This window comes from Melospiza melodia, unplaced genomic scaffold, assembly GCF_035770615.1.
Source record: "Melospiza melodia melodia isolate bMelMel2 unplaced genomic scaffold, bMelMel2.pri scaffold_28, whole genome shotgun sequence".
NCBI lineage: Eukaryota > Metazoa > Chordata > Aves > Passeriformes > Passerellidae > Melospiza > Melospiza melodia.
Genome location: NW_026948600.1, coordinates 9,524,177 through 9,541,561, shown reverse-complemented (window position 1 = coordinate 9,541,561; position 17,385 = coordinate 9,524,177).

The window sequence follows — 17,385 nt, the reverse complement described above, 5'->3', positions numbered from 1 at the left end:
GCAAGATAAGGAAGGAATCAGCCCAATAACTGATAGTACTTGATTAAGGGCTGTCAATAAGATAACACAGAATTTATACCCTGTGGTAGCAAATCCATATACCTTACTGACTTGTTTCGCACCTGAGCTAACCTGGTTCACTGTTTTAGGCCTAAGAGATGCCTTCTTTTGCCTCCCTATCCACAAAGCCAGCCAGAAAATTTTTGCATTCAAACTCAAGCTCACATAGTCCATGTGCCTGAAGGCTTCAAGATTCCCCACTCCAATTAGAGAACAGCTTGCAAAGACCCAGAGTCCCGAGAAGCTCCACAAGAGGAAAGGAGGCTGTTGCAGTACGTGGACGATCTTCTAGTAGCCACTCGGATGAGGGAAGCGAGAGAAGCCTGGACGGTAAGCCTTTTGAATTTCCTAGGACTCCAAGGATGCAGAGTCTCAAAGAAAAGGCACAGGTAGTGAAACAGAAAGTAATCTACCTAGAGTAAGAAGTGAGTGCAGAGCAGTAGACTTTAAAGAAAGAGAGGAGACTGCTGATCTCACAGAGAAAGAAGAGACAATCCAGCTGCTAGAAGGAGTTCAGCTACCTGAAAAGGCATATTAAAGCACACTAGAGAGTGAGCTTAAAATTAGAAGAAAGAAATGAGCTAGCAGATAGAGAGGCAAAGAAAGCAGCAAAGGGTGAAGTACAGATTTTCCTCGAAAGTAAGCCATAATACAATAATACTAACCAAAAGAGATGTACAACTGCAAAAGGTGAGCTACCATTGAAAGAGAGCTAGTAATCCCTTCCCATTTTCATGGTTACTAGTGAAGGAAGGGCACTAGAAAACACACTAGAGCCTAACTACTTAAAAGCCTTTTATAGAGTGTGGCTCCTTTCTCAAAATGACCAAAGCTGCGAGTGATACAGAGTGCATTAAATTGAAGTGTTGACTTTGAAGCAGTAATTTCCACAAGCTTTCTAGAACACACATCTGATTGAAACAATCGTTGTATCGTTGTCAGGAATTTATATGCCACTATCAATCAGGTAAGCCGACAATGAGATCCTTGCCTCCAGACTAACCCCAAAATACCCCCCGGCCAAAACTCGGTCAGACTGGGAGAGGCCATGGGCCTGTACAGCAGTGGCAAATTAACTTTTCAGAACTCCCAAGGAAAGGGGGGTATCAGTATTTATTGGTATTGATAGATACATTTCCAGGGTGGCCAGAAACATTCCCCACCAGAACTGTCAAAGCTCAAGAGGTGACCAGATTATTTTTACAAGAAATAATACCACGCTTCAGAGTTCCAGCCACGATATCCTCAGATAAAGAATCACATTTCATTTCCAAAATAGTGCAACAGATTAGTAGCCATCTGAGCACAGATTAGGAACTTCACACCCCATACCACCCCCAATCAAGTGACCAGGTGGAGAGAATGAATAAGACTGAGGCAAGAAGTTAATCTACCCTAGCCCAAGCTCTTCCACTAGCAATATTTCAAATTCAAACTAAACCTTGAGCTAAAGGAATGCTAGGTCCTTTTAGAATGCCTTATAGAAGACCATATAGAACACAAAGAGAATGTCCAGAATGTCCACCTACATGGTGGCATTAAGCAATCAGCTCAGAGTAATTGAGAAACATGTGGCTGGAACTCAGAGCAGGGAGTTAGACAGCCTGGGGATGATGTATATGTTAAGTCTCTTACAGAGAAGACTTCAGAACCACAGTGAGACAGACCACTGTGAGTACTTCTCACCACCTTCACTGCAATCAAAATCAAGGAGCAGAATGCCTGGATCCATCACTCTCGGGTGAAGAAGGCCCAGAAACCCCTTAAGGAGTGACGCCAAGAGACAATGAACTGAGATTAAAACTTACTCGGGCAAAATGAGTATATTGCAGTCAAGAGTAGCTCATATTTTAGTTTGTAGAATTGTATTGTGTGTAATCATAACTGAAGTTTCAGAACTTGAGAGTACCTCTGTTCAAAGTAATGCTAAATGGCCTTGGTCCTGGGCATTTAATTAGTATACTAGATCCATAAGAAAACCTTCTGAGATAAAAGATTTAAACATATCTACTGTAGTAATCCACGAAAATCAGATATGTGAGGAGCAAGAATGGCAAGAACAAAAACTGTAGACTCTTCAAAGAATCAGAAGAGAAGAAATCAAAGTAAGGTGCCAAGTCATCAATAGAGTAGCTTATGAGAGACCAGATGTAATTAGTGTCTGAACCTCCCCTAGTGTATATGAACACCAAGAAGTCTGTGATAACCTAAGTGAATCAGACTGTTGGTGTAATTTCACCTTGATACAGCCTGTAGAAGTGACCTGCCTTTGAGCTCGAATTAATATCAGACTTTCATTTGAATTCAAAGTAGACACTGTACTTTTTACCACAGCAAGGCCTTATACACTCCATACTAGTTCAGACTCTACCCAAACTCCAAACTTGAACCTAACGTAGTAAAGAATGTGACTGAACAACAGCTATTATTCAATCCAGAAGAGTCTCTCAAATGTGTAAAGTTAATAATGCAAATTAACATCTCAAAAATCCAACCAGCCTGCTCCTCCTTCCTAAAAACTTCCTTTGAGAGCTAGACAACATAGTTACAAAAACAAGCATATCTCAAGAGCAGAACAAGAAAAGAAAGAGCCAGCTCTCCTGGTGCCTAAAACCAAGAACACCAAGAAATCAGTTTCCTTAAGTCATTTTCCAAGCCAGTTAGCTGAACACTCAGGCAATGACTAGTAAAAGGTGCTGAACTGCAAGTGGTAAATTAACCCAAGCAAAGAAAGTGATTTTCTTTATTTATAGCTATCCCTTTTCCTACTGAGATTTAGATCAGTGATTGTCCCAGTCTGAGGCAGTTGGATTCTGCTTAAAAGAAGTAGAGAGAGACCCCCCCTCAGAGCTCAGCAGCAGGCTGTAAGATTTGGAGCATCACTTTTGTGCTGAGTGTTTCAAGTAGCAGAAACCTGATCCCAGTTTCTTCTGAGGCACTGCAATGAATTTAGGCTCTTCTCTCAGATTTCCCCTTCATTATTTACTTGAAGCTTAGACCTGAAGCTAAGAGCAAGGTGAGTGAAGTTTTGTAGACCAAGAGAGACATTCCTGCTTGCCACACATCTGAGAAATCAGGTACTTTAGAAGGAGAAAGAGATTCCTGAAGTCTCTACATTTCAGAACAAACATCTGCCTCAAATATAACCTAAACCTCTGTCAGATACACTTGTGAAGTGTGTCTGAATTTGCAGTGTGAGCCCAGCACATCCCTCTGGCAAGGAGGGATAGTCATAAACAGAAAGCAGTTCCTGTTCCCCATAACAAACATCTAACTGGCATATTAGAGACAAGATTAAGAGTTTTAAATAGAATTGATTCAGAAATACTGGTGAATAAACTAGCTACTGCAGCAAGTAGCCTAACAAAATTGAAGCAGCCTTTATAGTAATCTCTATTAGCATTAAGAACTAGCCAGTGACAGATTTCAAAAGTACTGCCAAAGTAAAGAAGTATGAAAAAGCCAGAGACCAAGACCACAAGTTAATAGTAGAAGCACTAAGTATAGTACAAGATAATGTGTCTTTAGCTTTCAGTTGTATACAAGCACAGTTATAGATACAAGCAACAGCAGCTCTGATCATATGAGAAAGAGGTGAAAGTAATTTTCCAGCTAAAATTCAAGAAATTGTGTGAGATAATGCAACTGATGTTTAAAAGAAGTTTCAAACCTAGCAGACTATAGTGAATTTCACCTATGATCCTGTTTCTAATGTAACAACTGCCTTTGTGCTTACCATACATAATGTCACTGTTTATGTTATCCATCCCATCGTTGCTCTAAGGTTAAACCATGAAAAACAATACTCTATCCTTCAGAACATAGAGTGTGAGCACAAAAGATGAATGAGAAGTGGCAGACAGTAAACTTAGAATCCTGCACTGCTAGAGAACAGATAGGATTCATTTGTGAAAGCAATACTATTAATGCTCAAGGTGTGTGTTTGAACACTGAGCAGAGTATTTGTCACTTCGAAATTCATCCAGTCACTGACCAGAAAACTGTGCTCGTATATACTAGAAAAGGATGTATGCTTGAGAACTGCTTGTGCTGCTGTACAAATTGATAGCAATGATGTTATTCTGTCTAGTAGAAACCATTCTAGTCTCTGTATATGTAATTTTGTTAAGATTATTAGATGTGATCTTTAAGTAGTCACCAACTGCAAATGGAATCTTTAATAAGTTGTACCACCCCATTGTAGTTTTACTACTATTAATTAGAGTAAGCTTAAGATTATCTATTATATTGTTAATTTAGAACTAGAGAATACTACAACAAATAGCTGTACTAACATCTTTGTCAAAAGCACATAGTGAAGCACTAAAAGACACTTACTGTTGTGAAAGTTTTCATTAAGTAAAAGAATTTACTTATTTCCTAGGAAAGGGGGGAATGAGACAGAGTAAAGATCCATTCTGAATTAAGTGAAGTGTCTAAGAGAGGTGAAAAGTCTGTGAGGCCAAAGCTGAAGGAAGAACTCGCATGCCGAGACAGCAAGGAGACAGAGAAAGAAAAACAGAAAAGACCACAAAGTCGATTTGCCCCCTACTTAGAAATTCCTTTGATAAAGAAGAACTGGTGCTAAATGTCACACGGAATGAATATGTATGAACTTATTGTGACACTGTATACATATGCATTTAGAAGAGAGATAAAAGAAGACCCGAGGTCTTCAGAAATACGCATGCCTTGTTGGGAGACTTGCGTCCCACGCATCGTAATAAAAGCATACCAAGCTTTACAACTTTTACAAAGTTGTGAAGTTTCTTCTTTTCTCCGCAAAACATTCCCATGCCCGGGGGGTGGCAACGAGTGGAGGATCCCACATGGGGCTTCCCAGAGCTCCCCGTTCCAGTGCTCCCAGTACACCCAGGAGCTCCCCTTTACCCTCCCCCCCACCCCAGTGCCAGAGAGCAGTGGGGGCCTTGTCACTCTTAGTGAACCCGAAACGCAGCTTTTGATGAAACCGGGGGGTTTTTTAGCTCAGTTCTTCCTGGTCAGCTCGGGAATGAACAAGGAGGGTCCTGGTCAGGTTGTAGAGCAGATTGTTGTGGGATTCGCAGGATTTTTGGGGCTCCCTCAGTCTCTTGGGAGTCACTTCACAGCACCACCGCAAACAGCGCCCCCTGCCGGTACCCAGGGAAACCGCACTCCCTGTTTCCATGGCAACATACACCCCTTTCTCATAGCAACAGCATCCCATCTCCATGGCAACCGTCCCCCGTTCTCATGTCAGGGGCCCCCTGTCCCCATGGCCTCAGCCCCCTAATCCCATGGCAACAACACCCTTCTGTTCCCATGACAACAGTCCCCTCCCATTCCCATGCCTACACCTCCCCATTCCTACGGTAACATCCCCCAGGCCCATGGCACCTGTAGCCCCCGTTCCCATGCCCACAGCACATGCGCCGCACTCTCCCCGCCTCTCCGTCTCTCTGACTACATTTCCCATCACCCCCTGCGGCCCGCGGCATGCTAATGGCGCTTGACAGCTCCGTGGACTCTATTTCCCATCACTCCCCGCAGCGCGGATGGGAGAGAGGGGGTCTCTACAGTGGCTGTCGCAGGCTCTGTCTTGTGAAATGAGCGGTGTGGGGATGCCAAGATGGCGGACAAGGAGGGGGAAGCACCACCAGAGGTGCGGAACAGGGCTGGGGAAGGACCCCCGGATGGGCCCTGCATCATCCGCATTGTCAAGTCCAAGTTGGGTTATGGCTTTAACGTCCACGGGTAAGTGAGCGAAGGCGGGCAGCTGCGCAGTGTTATGAGTAAAAAAAGGCTACCCATTATTTTGCAAATCGTTTGTGTTACGTTTGCCCATTTATCCCATCATAAAAAAGCCTAACCAATATTAAAAGTAGTAGCAATTTTAATTGAATAGTTAAAATTAAAAAAATATATAGAATTGGATACATTATATTTTGATTAAATAAGGGATAATTTGGTTCTAATAATAGCACATACGAAAAAGATAACCTCAGGGTATGGAGGGCAGAGTTCTGGGACCCTTGCCACCTCACATACAGGCCTGCCAAGTGAAAATCACCCCTTATGTGCCATGTGTCAATACCATCTCCTCCCATTTTTGGTTCATCATATCTCTAGCTCTGCCCTCACTACCACCCTTATCACGCATGCGCCACCACTCGGTTTGGTGGTCGCACAAGTCTTTGGGGGTCATTTTGGATGAAGACCTCTCTTCTTCCTCATTGTCCTTTAATTCACCTTTGAGTTACGCATGCGGACCAAGCCAGTACGATGTAAACCAAGACTAACATATCACTGCATGTACATATCAAGGCAATAAATCTCTTATAATTAGCATTTTCTGGGACCCAACTTGGTTCTTGCTCTTTTTTATCAACTGTATCTTCAGCTTCTTTCCTGTGGTCCTTGGGAACATCTGATGGGAAGGGGGAGGGGGGGTGGAGCCCCTCCTCTCCCTCTCTTCTTTGGCATTACAACTTTTAGCTATTTTATTATTCTCAGATATATATTACTGTATCAACATTGATTACTGTTTCAATATTTATCAGCACGAATCATACCTATTTATCACAGTTGCAAAGTGAAAAGGTTGGACCAGTTGCTTCCAAGGTGGATTTCTACCTGTTTGCTATTGTAGTCATCGGTCGTTTTCATTAACTACTCATTTTGTATCGGTAAGGCCCTGCCTGTGGCTAAGTTGATAGCCCTTCTCCCCAGACAGTGAGAGGGGACATGGTAGGGGGCATCAGAGGGAATGCAAAATAACTTCAGAACCAGCATGCCATGGGAATCCACTCCTCCAAACTTAACATAAAGACCCCCAAAACAATGAGCCAACAAAGAATTAAGAGATCAGAGTGATGTCTGGACGTGAGGAACAAAGTATTGAGCCTGCAGAAATGTGAGAACTTTTGTTGCCCCTCACTCTGAGCAAAGACCTCAGGTGGAGCAAAGACGCCGAGACAGCAAAACCCGAAAGTTGAGAAAAACACGGGGTATAGCCCCACTGCTCTCGTGAGGACAGGACCCCCAGCTCTGCTCCCTAGGGGACAAGGCTGCACATTTCTCCTCCTCTGAGTCACCCTGGGAGCGGACCCGTTGAGCCTCCCAACCTTGAGCTGATCACTTTTAACAAAGGCATTAAAAGGAGAAAAAGTCTCCTGCCCTGTTAATTTCACTCAGCATCAATGGTGAGCTGTACGTGCCCACTGCAGAGCGTCAGCACCCTGCTGGGCGGAGGGGCTGCCGACCACGCTGGGGTGCGCAAGGGGGACCCGGCCTGCAGGAGCTGTGAGCATGGGGGGGCCGCCCAGCCACAGCCCCCCTGCGGCCGGGCCCGGGAACGCACCCCACACACAGGGGCAGTCCCGGGGGAGCAGGAATGGGGGTCCTGAGGGGGCTCTGGGTGCGATGAGTGGGCTCTGGGGGCCATGAGGGGGCTCTGAGGGGCCCGGTCTGAGGGGACACTGAGCCCTTGGTGAGGTGTTGGGGTCCTGAGAGGCTCTGTGGGGCTTTGGGTGAGGGGGTCATGAGGGGGATTAGGACCCCCGGCCATTGAGAGGTTTTGGGGGGTCGTGAGGGGGCTGAGGATCATGTGATGAGGAGGGACTGAGACCCCCGGCCCTTGCTGGGGGTTTGGGGGGAATCCTGAGGGGGCTGAGGGCCCTTTGGTGAGGTTTGGGGGTGTTGGGAGCTCTGAGGGTCTCCTGGTGAGTGTATGACTGAGGAGGAGGCGGAGCCCCCAACCCTTGGTAGGAATTTGGGGGAGTCCTGAGGGTTCCTTAGTGAGGGTGACATGAGAATAGGTTGAGACCCCTGGCCCTTGAAGGGGATCTGGGGGTCCTGAGGAGGCACCAAGGGGGCAGAAGTTCCCTTGGTGAGGTTAAGGATCTCTGAAAGGGGGGTCTTGAGGGGGCTGAAGGTGCCTTGCTGAAGCTGTCATGAGCCTACAGCCCTTGCAGGGAATCTGGGGGTCCTAAGGGGGGGGCTGAACCCAGACGGAGCCCCCCAAACTTTGCTGGGGGTTTTGGGGCGGTGTCTTACAGGAGCTACTCAAGGGGGAACACTTGGATTCCAACATGGGGACCCACCTGGGGAGGGTGTGCCTTCCCTTTGGATTTCAACATGGAGATTCCTATGAAGGGCAGGGAGAATTTTTGGGGATAAACCCCTCAGATTTCAGTGTGAGGACCATCCTGGGGAGGGCAAAGGAGCATTTTTAGGGATAAACCCCTTGGATTCCAACCTGCAGACACTTCCTTCCCATTCCTGGCTCTCGTGTTCTCCATCTGCTGCTTTTTATCACACAAAATTGTAACTTTGCCCCAGAAAACACCTTCCCATGGGAATATTCCTGCTGTGTGGAAACTCATCTTCCTTTTCCCAAAGAAAGTCCTTAAACTTTGTGGCTAAAATCCCGCAAACCCCAGCATGGGGGTTGGTTTTCAGGGATCCCTCCAGATCCTCGCACCGTCGCACTTTGCTCTGGGTCAGTTAAGTCCAATTACTGATTAATTCCAGGGGTTTCCAAACTGCAGGAATGTTTTGCTGCCAGCTCTGGAATTCCAAGGGGTGTGAGGAGCTGTCAGGACCTGCCTGTGGCCAGCGAATACCACAGAAATCCCAGCTGGGATTTGGCTCTGTCCCAGCTGACCCAAATTCCCAATTCTTTGATTTTTCCATGCAGAAGAAGTATTGGGAGAAGGAGAAATTCTGTACCTGGATGTGCCAACTGGGGGACCAGCATTCCCAGGCTGAGGGGTGTTTTGTGGGTGCTGGGATGAAATTTTCCCTCATTTTTGAGTGTTTTGGGGAACATTAAAAAAGCTGTGTTTGGCATGAGAGAGAGGTATGGAGCTTGGTGCTGCAATTTTGGGATCCAGTGGCCGGTCCCAGGTAATGACTGGGGGATGATGTGTGAAATAATTAAGCCCTGGGGTTAATGATGGTTGATGAACGGGGTTTGCTTGTGGTCTCCCAATCCTGGTATCCCTATGGGAGATGGAAGGATTGGGAATTTCCTCTTGGTTTATCAACTTATTTCCTGGGAGAGGTGGCTTTAATTTGTCCCTGTGTCCCGAAGGGCTGCCAGGTTGGCTCTTGCCCTATTCCAGCATTTATGTATGCCATTATTCAATATTCCACCAGTATTTCTGTATCCCAATATTTCCATAATCCACTGTTCCTGCATTCCAGTGTTTCAATTTTCCAACAGCTCTGTTTTCCAATATTTCAATATTTCAATATTCCAATAGCCTGGCATTCCAGTATTTCAACATTCCTATATTTCAATATTCCTGTGTACCAATATTTCATTATTCCAATATTTTAATATTCCTATAATTCAGGTTTTTTTAGTAATCCTGCCTTCCAATATTTCAATATTCCAGTATTTTGATATTCCAATATTTTACTTTTTCAATATCCCAGTATTCCAACACTGCCGTATTCCTATTTCCTTATATTCCAATATACCAATATTCCCATAATTCAATGTCCCCATATTCTAATATCCCTATTTTTCAATATTCCAAGACTACCCAATTCCCATAGCCTGGCATTCCAATCTTTTTCTGCAGCAAACAACCCAAAATTCCCGAGTCCCATCCCTGTTGTGGCAGCATGAAAGCCCCCTCATTTTCCTCAGCTCTGTGAAAGTCCCAACTCCTGGAATTCCTGGAGGAGGAAAAAATAACCCAGGAATCCCAAAATAGCTCTGATTTCCCTCCTTTTCACAGGAGCAGTGGGATTGGGGTGGGAAATCCGCTCTCCCGGCCCTCTCGGTTCCTCCAGAGGGAACTGCCCAAAATCCAGGCCCTGGAGCTCTGGAAGGAGCTGCCTGGGTGGATTTGGGATGTTCAGGGTGTTGATTCTGTGCAGGATTTCCTTCCCACTTCCTGGAATTCCCAGCAGACTGGCCCCAAGGAGGAGAATTTTTGGGGAGGAAGAGCCTGAAGCAAGGAGGTTCTTCTGCTCCTGAGGGATTCCTGCTGAGATTTATGGGGATATTTGGGATGTGGACACTCACCTGTGGCTCTGGTCCTCCACAGCTCATCCCTATCCTGGAAAACCCTGGAGATTACCCATCCAAGTGTGTTTTCCATGAAAAGCCCACTCTTCCCCATCCTTATCTGACACCAACGGATGCTCCAGGTCTTTTTTCCATCCTTCCCTCCCTGATCCAGCATCCAGCTCCTCCCTGTGTCTTCCCAGGCTCTGGAATACTCTGGAATCTACAGGAAAAGACAATGGGAGCTAATTGACCTCTTGAGTCATGCCCAGAATGTCGATCATCACCAAACCACCAGGAAGAGAAGCTCTGGAGCTGTTTGAGGAAAGACAGAATGGAGGAAAAAGGGATTTATCCCTAATGCTGAGTGGGAAAATGGCTGGATTTAGGTGGGGTGGGCAGGGCTGGGGCATCCTGGATCCCACCAGACTTATTCCTGCTGCAGGGAAACCTCTGGAACAGGTGTAGCACTGGGAAGGTGTCAAGTTTTGATGGAATAACCTCCGGAATTGGCATCTTCCCAACATTCATGGGTGAGGCCAAAGGCTTTTCCCTCAGGAGGTTGGACTATCCCTCTCTCTGTGGGCTCAGTTTCCATTTTGTGGGATGGAAGAAACCAGCTCTGCCTTGGAAAGGTCTGGAATGGTCTCTACACTGCAGTGGGAGCTGCTGGCTTGGCGGATTCCCGGTATTCTGCTCACCAAAGGCGCTGCTGGGAATTCACCCCAGGAACAGGCAGTGGGAATTTCCTTGTCCAGAGGCTCTGAGGGGTCTTTAACCTTGGAAAATTTAGGAAATGGATTGGAAGTGGAAGCTAAAATCCCTTTGATCACCAGCTGATTCCTCTTCCTATTCTTTTCTTTCCCCTTTTCCCCTTTTCCTCCCCCTTTCACCCCTTTTCCCTTCCCTCTCCTTCCCTTCCCTCCCTTCCGAGGAATTTCTCGGATCCTTCATGCACCTCATCCATTCCCAGGGGTCTCCAACTCCAGGATGCTCCTTGCCCTGTTCCTCACAGTGAATTCCCCTGACAGACGCAAAGTCAGGGAATTTTCCCAAATCCTGGTGGAAAATGACTCAATCCCTGCCAGAACAGGAACCTGGGAATGTTTTTTGTGTCATGGGGCCTTTGCTTATCTGTCTTGGCTTGATGGGAATTCTTCTTCATCCTCATGCTATGCCAGCAGCTCTGCTCTTCCCAATGGAAGATTCCCAGATTCCAGGATGTCCCAGCCTTTGCCAGCAGCTCTGTTGTTTCCAATAGAAGAATTCCAGATCCTGGCCTAGCTGGTGGATGAGATGTTTTCCACACTGCCTCCATTATATCCAGGGAAGATTGCACTGGGCTGAGGAGTTTCTTTCCAGCTCCCTGGAAAAGGGGTGGGAGAGGAATTCCATGAGAAATCCAACCTCCACCTTCCACCCACTGAATCCAAAGCTTTTCACATGGTAATTTCCCATTGAATAAAGGAAAAAGAGGCTATTCCATCCTGTATTGGGAAATGCCAGAACCTCCTGCTCTGGGTAGAGCCCCTTCCACATTCCCAAAAAAGGGATTTATCAGAGGAAGTTGTTCCTGCAATGCTGCTGGGAATGGCTCTCTTCAATTTCCCATCCAGCTCTAAAGCTGCCAGAATCAAAGCCAAGGGGGCAGGAGGGACCTTCAGGTGCTGCCTGCCACCTGGGGCTGGCCAGAGCAGGGCTGGGCAATGGCCATCCCTGTGCAGTGGGGCTGGGCCATGGCTGGGCCCCACCCTTGGATGGCCACCCCAACAACACCAGCCACTCCACAATACACATCACTGTCCCAAAGACATCACAATATTTAATCAACCAAATAATCAATAGTGTAATATCAATTTGTATAATATCATGTGAAAGTCAACTTCCATTAACTTGATTCTCACAATACATACCAGTGAAGAGCTGTTACTCCTGTTCCCACATCTTTGCCTAGAATTCCCATAATTTCAAAGTTATAATAGTTCAGAGAGAAGGGGGTCGTATTTTCCATTGCAAGGGAGGTTCCCACCTTGTTCAGCTTCCTTGACAGAGCTGAACAAAGAAACACCATTTCTGCCAGGTTAAACAAGGAGCTGTATTTTTGTCCCAGGAGCAGGGAACCAAGTCCTGTGCCCCCTTGGAACTGGGACAGGCACCAGTAAGCCACTTTAGTGGGAGCACTGGGAGGGGGACTGCAGAGCCACTAAGCACATGGGGGTTAAGAGAAACAAATCTGAATTTGATTTATGTCTCAACATATGCTACACATGAGGTGAAAAATGACTCTGTGGGTTGTACATGTGCTGGGAACCCTGTCCCTGGTGAGGCTTCATGCAACAGAGAAGCAGGGGAGAGAAAGCTGCAGTGATGGGGCTGTGAGTGACCCCCACTGACTGGTGGGACAGATGCCGAGGAAAAATGTCTGTGAAAAAATACCCAGGAAAGGGGGCTGTGGGAGAAGCCTTTGCAAATAAGAGCAGCAAACTGTGACACAACAGGAGTGTTTTGCTTTGAGTTTCTTGGAGGGATCTGGGGCTCACTCAGAGGGGCAGCTTGGCCCTCCTCCCCTATGGAATTCACATTCTCTGAACCTGTGAGAAGCAGTGAGAGAAGTAAAGAATGACCCAAACAATTCTCATCTCATTTACAGCTCCTGTGTTTTTCACAAGTGGAATGCATTGTGGAAGATTCTTTACCTGAAGGGAATTGGTGATTGGATTCTGGCGTCAGTGTTTTGATTCACTGACCAATTGAATCCAGGTGTGTGTGTGTGTCAGGACTGTTGGCTGACAGTCATGAGATTGTGTGCAGTGGAGTGCAGTTGAGTGCTTGGCAGATTCAGTTTAGATGTAATGTAATATAATATAGAATAATACAGTATAAAAAAGTAATTAATTAGCATTTGGAAAGATGGAGTCAGATGTTGTAGTGTATTCTGTTAGTTTATTTAATTACTCCCCTATTTTCTGTATCACTCCCCCATTTTCTGTAATGGTTCTGCCCTCACCATTTCTTCCCACCATAGTATTGTCAATTATTTGGTTACCTTGGTTACTCCCGCCACAGTTTATGTCAATCCTCTCTGTTATATAATTTCCCCTCCCCTGTGCTTCCTTACATGTGAATTTGTTCTCTTCCCTGGGCCCAGTCAATCACTCCCCACTCCTCCTAGTTTGCCAGAATCTTCTGTGCTTAGGGAGACTTAAATGGCTGTGGCTCCGGGTCCCCTCCTTTACATTCTTTCTATTGGTTTTTCCCTCATGTCAGTTATCCTAAGTCCACTCCCTTGCCTTCCCCTATTGGTTCCTTTTAAACCCCTCCCTTGAATTCCTCCCCCCTTTATAACCCTGTTGCAACCTTAGTTCGACGTCACTCACTGGCAGACACGTTAGATTCCACATCTGGGTGTCTTGTCACTCCCTGGTTGCTACAATAAATCTGACAATTCCCCAGTGAGTGTCCGGACTCTTTACTCTCGTCGGTCAGCAGCAATTCCGTCCTCTGTGAGCACAGCCCGAAGCCTTCTGATGCCGAGGGGTGCTCACACATTTGCAGTTGGGTGTTGGCCGCCCTTCTGCCAACCTCGCTGCAGTCAAATGCATCATTCCTCCCAGACGTCAGGCAAAAATATCACTGACAATCCCCCCCTCAACTTTTCCTCTGGATGGTCCTTCTTCCCTGTCCACACCCGTTCTTCCCTGCTTCGCTGCTTTCATGAGGCAGCTCATTCCTGCTTGTCCTGGACGTTCCTTCATTGCCTCCTCAATGGAATGGATGCTGCCTGCACCCACCTACCGCCTCTGCCATGTTTCCCATGCTGCCCACAGCACCGAGCCTGCTTCACCTGCCCACCGCAGCCCCAGCCCCCACAGCCAGCCCAGAGCCACCAGTGCCGCAGCACCAGCCCGCAGCCAGCCCGCAGCAGCCAGCCTGCAGCCATCGCTCGCCCGTGCCAGAGACACGCAGGTGCCATCCTTGGAAATCACGCCCAGCCACTCACAAACGCCATGTGGGCTCACCCTGGCTTGCAGCACACACACTCCATCTGCTGAGCTGATGCCCACAGAGCACCTGGGCTCCTTGCGGTAACACTGTCCCTGTCTTCTGTTTCTCTCTCTATCCTTTTCCCGTTCTACTCCCTTCTCTCCCCCTTCAGTACGAATGCTTCTTCTCCTTTATCAATAAACAGTTCTCAGATATAATATTGCTGTGTTTGTGCTTCATTTTCATCTGAGAAACCTTTCATAAAGAATCCTCCCCGACTCCACCTTTTACAGCGGGATGGGACAGGGGTAGTGGGAGGGGGAATGGGGAAGCCCTGAGTGTACTGCAAGCACTATGGGGAGAGAATGGGGCAGGCCCTGAGGGTACTTGGGCACTTGAATGGGGCTGGGGAACCCCTGCAGGAACGAGCAAAGGGATGGGGGAGCCCTTGTGGGTACAGGGAGAGGAAATGGGGAGCACAGGGTGCCCTGTATAGCCTTCCCCTGACACATGACCACCTCCCTTGGAAGGATGGGCAACCACAGGAGGCATGGAGGGAGCACTCTCAGAGTCACCCAGTGCCTCCCGCTTGCCAGAGCATCACAACTTTTGGTATAGATTGTCATAGATGTCACTGGGTTCCAACGGTTGCCTTTGCAGCTCCATGTACGTCGCCTGAGGATCCTCCACCAAGGGTGCTAGGGGGTCTTGGGGGGCCCTGTTGGAATAAGGGGGTGTTTGGAAGGGGATGGGAGGTGCTGGGGGTTTGGGTAAAAGGTGTATCATGGCTGGAGGCGGCACTCACCTTTCCTGGTACTTCCTGGCATCTGCAAACGAAAGCTGGTAAGGTGACTGGAGACCCAGGGGGCCCCATCCACCCTAGGGAATGCTGAACCACCACCAGACACACAATTCTACCCAGGCCCCACGAGTATCCCTGATGCCCCCCCAGTATCCCTGATGTGTCCCCAATATCTTTGAACCATCCTACTTATACCAACACCTTGAACTCCCAGAACCCTGAGCCTGACAGGGAGGGGAATGCCTGATAGGACCTCCAAAATCCCTGCATGACCCTCCAACAGCTCCCCAGGTCTCTGAGCCATGGTCATTGGGGTCTCAGCCTCTGCCAGGTCAGGGGCTATGGGTGCTGCCCTATGGCCCCCCTTCTCTGGCATCCTTCCCACCTCTCTCCATGTGCCCTGTCCCCCCATTGTCACCCACCCACACGGTGCCATCGGTGACAGGCCACAATGATACCCACGAGCAGGAACAGGAACAAAAGGGCTCCACCAATCCCTGCGGCCACTGCAAGAAACAGAGGGGCACACATCAGGATCGCCCATCACCGCAGGCATCCTGCACTCCCTTGCGAACCTCAGGGACCCCACCTGTTTCCCTGTGTGTCCCTTTATCTTGTGGAGTCACCTCCAGGACACTGGGGGTGATGGTGACATTGTCCACAGGCACTGTGGGGACAGAGACAGGGCTGAGGCCACAGGGAAGGGAAGGCAGCTGAAGTGGGGGCGTGGGAATGGGCAGGGATGGGTATGGTGGGGGATGTTGAGGATGGTGTCACGCCACGGAAGGGTGAGGGGACACATAGAGTGATGGAAGGACCCAAGAAATGTGTCTGGGGGACATGGAGGTCCCCAGGCAGAGGACCCCAGGAGGCTCCCTGTACCCATCCCCGCACTCACTGTGCACCGTGACACGGAGCCAGGTGCTGCTCTTCTTCACAGCCCCCCTGTATGAGCGCACCTGGCAGCTGTAATTCCCTGAGTGGGAGACCCCCATGGCGGGCACCAGCAGCTGCGGGACCCCTGTGGGCCCGCCACAACCTGCCCATCCCTGTAGAAGATGGGCAGGAGGGGGGCTCAGGGCCGCAGGGGGCTGGGGGTGCTGATGCAGCTGAGAGTCAGGAGGGACTCCATGGTGGGTTCAGGGGTCCCCGCAGCAGTGGCACCAGGTAGAGCTTAGAGCTCAGGGCAGGAGAGAGGACGTGAGGACTGTGACTCTGAGTCTGCTGGGAAGGGTCATTGGGGGTGTCAGGAGACTGGAGTTCCAGCCATGGAAGTGCTCACCATACACTTTCACTGTCACTGCTGCTGATCGTGACTGCCAGGACCCCACCAAGCCCCCGCAGCTATAGTGGCCACTGTGGTGCAGCTGCAGGGGAAATAGGGACAGCTCGGTCCTGTTGATGAACCCCCTCACTTCCTTCTCGTCCTGGTAAAATTGCACCCTGGTGACAATGTGGTTCCAATGGCCGCACCGACAGCGCAGTGTCATCGTGTCCCCCTCCAGCAGCACCCCTGCTGGCACCTGCAGCACCAGCAAATCTGAGAGACAGGAGGATCCCCTCTCACCAAGGGGCTCAAGACAGGTCCGAGGTGGTCCCTGTGACCCTGAGAACATCTGGGTGCATTGGGGTGTCCCTGTGTGCAGGGCTAAGGCTCTTGCCACACAAGGGTTGTGATGCCACCAAAGGAGTGGAGTCCACTCTGACTTGTCAGGGGTCATCCTGATCATTTAACATCCCCACTCACCATCTGAGACCACTACAGGGGGGCTGAGCCCAGTGCCGGGTCTGTGACACATGTAGGTGCCTCTCTCGATGGCAGTGAAGTTATCCGGTCCCTCCTGCCACCAGAGCTGCCCATCCTTATACCAGGTGGTGGCACCGGCGGTCCCTGAGCCCGGGCAAGTCAGTGTCACACGGTCCCACAGCACCGCTGGCCTCCAGGGGGGCTCCACCAGGATCTGCATGGTCTGGACACCTGCAGGTGACAGGGGACACCAGCCTGCCAGGGCCAGTGTGGGGCTGGGGAGAGCAGGGTGGGGCCATGGCATCCCACGAGGACTCACCAGCGAGGCCTAGGGTCTGGGCTGGAAGGGAGAAGGGAGTAGGGTGGGTGCGGGTGGCCCTGCAGGGGTAGCAGCACCTGGAGTATAGGGTGGGGGGGGGGGTGTCCCCAAACTGTGCCCATGGGGACAGCAGTTCTTGTTAGAAAATGTGTCTGGGTGGCCACAAAAGAATTGGATGGTCAGCGGACATGTCTGTGTCACAGCCACCCATGCACCATATCCCTGTGGCACAGACACCTTGGGAACAGGGAGACCGAGGCCACTTGGGGCTGAGGCAGAACATGGGGACACTGTGAACACCCTGGGTACAAGGACACAATGGACACAGCCCATGCTGGCCCAGGTTACCCCCACCAGCTCATGATCCCATCCCCATGATCCCATCCCCATGGCCACATCCTCACCATTCTTGTCCCCTTCTGTTCCTGCATCCCATTTCCCTTGTCCCCATCCCCAGAGCTCCCTGAGCCCAA